Source organism: Chenopodium album, chromosome 11 (genome assembly GCF_948465745.1).
Source record: "Chenopodium album chromosome 11, dcCheAlbu1.1, whole genome shotgun sequence".
NCBI lineage: Eukaryota > Viridiplantae > Streptophyta > Magnoliopsida > Caryophyllales > Amaranthaceae > Chenopodium > Chenopodium album.
The window spans coordinates 42574909-42581631 of record NC_137844.1 but is presented as its reverse complement, the minus strand read 5'-3'; positions in this window follow the sequence as shown (position 1 = coordinate 42581631).

Sequence of the window (6723 nt, the reverse complement as noted above, 5' to 3'; positions counted from 1 at the left end):
TAAATGGTTTTCGGTAAATTTCTCAGGTTAGATAAAATTCCGATCTTGAATTATCGGGTTTTATTAGTTCGGATAAACAATGAGTTGATAGCAAGTTGGGTTTTGATATACAATGATAAAGTGGATATCAAGTCAAGTTTGGCCTGATCATTCTAGATCGAATTTGAATGAATAATTTTCAGGTCCAACAAGTTCGAAAATAGTTCAATTTCAAGTAAACCTTTCGGGTCGGGCAATTTTTTGACACTACCCTTAATGCTTACCCTTGCATGAACAGCATATATCGTCTATATGTTAAATAAAATATTATTTTTGTAAATAAAAAGTTAGGTGTCGTTTGGTAACTCAAAGGGAAAGGGAATAGAATGAAGAAAGGGATTGGAAGCAAATGGAAAGAAAATCCCTTTGATGTAAGTTGTTGTTTGAGTACTATCCTTAACTTTTCTCACTTTGGTCTATCTATTCTTCTCCCACCACCAACTCACTTGGTCACTTTTATTTTTCTCCACCTCTCCTCTTTTCACAATAATTCTGACTCTCCATCACTACTCTCTTCCTCTACACATTTCCTTGGTATCGCCGCCATCACCACCATAACTAACACATTTGTAAATAAATCTAGTTCCTTATGAGTGGGAGGTGGTAATATATTTTCATTGGTGGGGTTAGATTTTCGGGAAAGAGATTCAATATTTGGTGGGTGATGATAAATTTTTGGTTAGAAATGGTTGGTTCATGGTAGGGTGGGGTGTGTATTCAAGTTGGTGGTTGTGGGTTCGTGTGGTGGGGTTGAGTTATTAGGTGGGTGAAGAGGGTTTTCGGGTGGGAGGATGACTTTTGGGTGGTCTGTTGGTAAAGAGTAGTGGTGGTTAGGCAGATTTCATGCTAAGTTAGGTTGACTGCTATTGGCAATTCAGGTGGAGGGGTTGGACGGTGGGTGGTTTTAGTGGTTGGGGTTGTTTGGCCCAATGGTCAAGGTGGTGCCCTGTGGTGATCAAAGTGGCTATGGAGTAGAGTAGAGATAGGGAATGTGAAACCCAAGGGGGGGTGGAAATGAGTGTAGAGGACTTTGAGGGTATAGTGGGCGTAAAGAGAATGATTAAATTGCTGATATGTCTATTTTATATAGTGATTTACCCCCGTCCCTTGGTCATTATTAGGAGTATTTTTGGCTCTTTAGAGCCACTTTATTACTAATATGTGTTTAGTATTTTCGTAGTTTTGGTATTATTTTATAGAAAATTGCAGGTTTTGAGCATTTTACCGGATTTATTTGGAGCCGCTACGAGCATTAGAGAAGCACGACCATCTTTCATAGCCCAAGGCCGGTTAGAATCATCAAACCGGTGATTAAGGGCTCAGCATAGGAGAAACCGGGGCAACGGACCGAGTTATAAAGACCCAAAGAGGAGATATGTGTTCGGGCCAAGAATAGTGGCCCAAATGAAGTCTAAATGTTGCCTGAGGAGTCCGCCCGATCGGATGTGGCCTCGCCTGAAGGCGCGCCCGATCGAGCGAGGCGGAAGAAAGAAGGACCTCTTCGTCGATTGGGCGCGAGAGAAGCAACCTCTCAAGAAAAGGCAGGCCCGGCCAGGCAAGATGGCACCCGACCGGGCGCGTGTTTTGGAGAGAAGATTATTGACGTTTTTTACTTAGTTTCTAATTAGGATTTTGTGGTTTTCTATAAATACATTTTGTTTAGTTTTGAGACAATTATCTCTTTCATTAGCTAAAATTCTCATACTTAGTTTTTAAGCTTAGACTTTTCTCTTGTTTCTCTCTCTACAACTCTTGGTTTATGCAATTTATTATTTCCGTTAATTTTGGTAACAATTTCTTCCTTTTTTATTTCCAGTAATTTTATTGTTTTGATTCATCATGTCTTGTTTAATTGCTTTGTTTAGTTTAGATTTTAATATGTGTGAGTACATTATTTTCTAGGGTTGTGGGGATCCATAAATAATATGAAGGGTTAATTTATTATTGTTGATTATCAATGTTTGATTAATTTCCTATTGATTGATTTAATGCTATGCAATTAGATTAGGCCTGGTTTAATTGTATGAGTTATGCAATATTGATTCGAGATTTGAGAGATGAGAATTGATGTTTAGGATTAGTTCAATAGACAGGTTAATTTATAAATGGTTAAGTCAAGATTCAAGAGATGCGATTTAATACGGGTAGATTAATACTGTGATTGTAATACGTAGTGAAAGCCCTTTATGATCTGATTAGTTATTGCATTGGTGATTGATTATTATGTTTTACCCTGGAATATTGTTTATTGGTGAACCTATACCCTAGGCTTTTATTTATTGATTTCATCCTACTTTAATTCTCTTTAGTTTGATTCGTCATATCGTAAGGAGGGTGTGCCCATCGTGGGGGATCCTTCTCCTTAAATGCCCATGGCCCTTTAAAAGCCTAGGACTTTACACTTGTTAGGGTGTATTAGGATTTGAATTCCTGACTGTGTTTGGGATCTTGAATTAGAATTGATCCTGTCATTATGCTTTTTTGTAAGAAACAAGTAGAAGTCGCCAATGAGTTTTAGGAAAACTCATAAACCTCGTTTATGCCTTTCTCCCAAGTAGGGTTCAAGGGATATTTAGCACGAATCGTAATTTTACCCATGCCCAAATTGGTCTACGTGTACCAGAGATGAGTTCGGGAGCGAGGGTACTAAAATAACGTTCCCTTTAGGGGGAATCGCTATCCTAGCCCTAGTACGACGTCTCTAGCTCTTCCTTTTTCACAATTTCATCACCAAACAATATATACAACGTGATGCCTAAAAACTAAGGGCTTGTTTGACATCATTTTTTATTTTCAGTTTCCTGTTTTATTGAAAACCAAAAACCAAAATCAAGAAACAAGAAAAAGGTGTTTCCACTTTTCTGTTGTCAGTTTTCAAAATTATCATGATTTTAATGAGTTTAAATAATTTTTAATTCATTATGGGGCATATATCATATACTTTTAAAAAATAAAAAACCAAACAACAGAAAACCACAACAATGCCAAACGAACCCTAATTTAGTTGATTTTATTTATATGCGTAAATCACGTAGGAATTACATTGCAAAAGTCGTTATTCTTATTTAATCAATATTCATGAAAGAACAATAAATAAACAAGATTCGCCTTGGCTCAAGTGATCAATCAAAAATAAATTTATTCAATTCCATTCTTTGTTTAACGCAAGATACTATGTGGAATTAATTAATTAAAAGTTCGTTTAAAGTGATCAAACAACACTAATTAATTAATTAAAAGTTATTTAAACAAGAAAATAAAGGTGATTGATCTAAGTGTGTAACACCCCAATAATTCTCTCTTTAAACCTGTGAGGACCCTGAACAATATTCAAGAGAATTACTGGCGTGCTACAGCCACGTGTTCAAACGTTAAGGCTTTATCAGAAAATAGCAGCGGAAAAACTAACTCAGTTATAAATAAGTTCCAAAACCAATAACCAAAACCAAATTAAATCTTACAACTTGGAACCCTTAAGGCCCTTATTCAAAACTCGAATCAATAGAAGTAGTATGAAAGAAAAATTGAGTTTAGATAACTTCAATAGTAAATAACAATAAAAATAAGAAAAGCAACCAACACTCCACTCAAGATCCCACCACCTAGATACAGATGCTGCATGTGTAAGAACCTGTGATTAATCTGCTCCCCAATATTACAAGTGTAAAAATTGGATTGTCACAGGGTCATTGAAAGGCGATGGCCATGACCAAGAAAGACACACAAAGCACGCAATCAGTAAAGCTGAGTACATACAAGCTGCGAAACATAATAAGAAATCCCTAGCATGCTACTAATAATCAATCATCACACATCATTAATTTGTAGACTCGACACATGACTCAACTATCAATTTACTAAGACTCTACTAATTAAAAGTAGTTAACTCATCATTTTTAATCATTGGATTAAGCAATAGACAAGGTTGTCCAACCCATGCTCCATTTGGAACATCAATAAAAGAAAAACCCCATGCCTCCTTTCGGAAACATCAATAAAACATCCAACGACCACGGGCACGACTCCGTGACCGTAGCTAGTATGAGATCTCATCTAACTCCTAGTTTTTGAAAAGAAATATTTGAAATAAGAGACTCGTAGATCAGACGGCCTCAAGAAAAGTGCACGGCTAATATCCCGTGTACCCCAACCCCTGATTGTCATTACTCCAGATGTGCACAAATCTAGAGTTTTGTTGCTCATCCATCTTGCACTTTACGTGATTTACAAGTTTAGACTTGGTGATGACTCATTTGCAAAGCAATACAATCAATCCAATATCAATTCAATCAAGTAAAGCAAACTTTCAATTTCAATTCTTGATTTATTAGTGACAAGCAACATTTATTATTTATTCCTTTAACTATCTCGGTGTAGAAACACCTTGAGTGCATAAGGCACCCCACAACTTTAACCTCGTCATATAAGACTTAAATTTCCTTCTTTACTCATTCTATCCCCATGATCATGATCGAGTAATAAATGAATCATTTCACCAACCACATACCTTTGCCTCTAAGCGCACCTTACATAGTTAGAGCATAAACAACACTTGAAATATAGAATAGTGCACAACATACGGAAATCACAATGTATAATCAAACAATTTAGCCTAGTCTTCTCTATACATGATACTAAGTTCTCGATCCGTCCTTAAACATGCATCTAAAAGCAAGGTTTCATAACTCATACGTACCTTGAGTATACGAATTGGTATGCCACTTTACTCACTAGAAATCACCTTCTATAAACTCCTCTCCTAAACCAAACAACGAGAATTAAATTAATACCCAAGCAAATAAATTTACAGCAATACCAAACTACTTTAAAACCTCTCAAACCATCAAAATAAAGCCTTTAAATTGTTCCCATTAGTCAATATTTATAATATAACATCCCAACTATAAGTTTATATGTTAAAATTATGAAAATATAGTGTATAACATGAAATTCCAGCAGCTTTAAAGTAAGTAAATAAATCTGAAAATTTAGTTTAAGTATATAAAATAACCCCATAAGCATCATTACTTGAAATTATTGTTATATAGCAAGTTAGTGTGTTAAAACCCCAAAAATATATCAATTCAATGTAATTAGAGGCTTCAAAATAAAAAGTATGAAATCTGAAAATTTATACTTGAGGTTGTAATTTAAGTTCAAAGCTTTTTAATCATAAAATACCCATAATAATTATTTCATAGGCTTAGAAGCATAAAAACATGAAATTAACATATCTTGCTCATAAAAATCAAAACTTTAATAATCTGAAAATTTATATATAATCAAAATAATCATACTTTGATGTAATTTAAACATAGTATAATTAGATAACTTAGATAGTACGTTTTCAAGCCCTAAAACATAAAAATTCAATGTTTAAACCCTAAATTTTATACATACACAAATCTGAAAATTTATATAATAAATTAAACATGTCAAAACTCCTAAATTTATAATCTTTATAATCTAAACATATCATCAAACCATAATAATATAATTTAGAACAAAATTTTAATTAAAGGTTGAAACTTTAAACAATTTAATTAAGATAATAAAGCAATAAAAAGAAATAAAGGAAGAGAGAAAGGAGAGGGTCGAACGGGGCAGCAGCAGGCGGCGGTGCCTGGTGGCGTGTGGTGGTCAGCGGCGAGCAGGGAGGGCGTCGGGTTGGCTGGTAGCAAGCAGCAACTCTTTTTTTTTTTTTTTTTTTTGTTGTTGTACGTGAAAGAGGAGAAGAGAAGTGAGGGGAAATAAGGTGGGTTTAAAGGTTTATGTTTTTGTAAAAGTATGGGCTTAACTTTCCTAATCCAAGTAGGATTAGGATTGTTGTTTGGGCTTGAGTAAGGTTTAAGTGTTGGGCAACTAAACTTAAAAGGGATTTTGATTTCAACCAAAAACTTAATAGTTTTAGTTTAATAATAATGAAAATCTTATTACTTTACATCAAAATAATTCATACTTATAAAATCAAAATAAAAAATATTTGTATAAATAATAAATAAATACATTATAATTAAGTTGAAAATATGGGGGATTACAAAGTGCTCATGAATTTACCACTTCTCCTTGCTAGATCTTCGTTTAGAACACTTATGGACTCCTTCTTGTCCGGGAACCTCCACCGTAGTAACAAGTATTGAGGGGGTGAGTGTTTAGGACAAGAGGGTTTGATAGTACACTAGTTCACAAAGTTTCTGCCAGAGTTTTAGGTTAATTTCTGTCTATTTGAGCCTCGTATTAAGCCTCTATTTATAGGGAATGGATGCGTTTAGGGTTTTGAACGTTTTGCAGTAGCAGGTGTCGCGCGCATCTGAATGGATTGTGCGCGACATCCCAGCGCAAGTAATTTAGATGCGCTGCTCTGGACAACGCAACTGATCGTCTTGCGCGCGGTATTATGGTAAGATTCGATTTTATATTTTTATGAAATTCTAAATCTTCTGCAAGCGCATCACTAGTAGTTGCGCTGGGTGTCACACGCAGCTGATTAAGTTGCTCGCACCAGACCAGTGCGACTCATTGAGATGCGTGCGGATTTCTCTGCGACAACATTGATTTTTAACCTAGGCGCCTCTAAATCCGTCATAATTAGGTTTTAACCTCGGGCTTAAGCCTAATTATGATCGGGCTTAGTTATTTTGGACCTTAATTCATTTTGTTTTGGGTTAGGCTAGTCATTTTGCA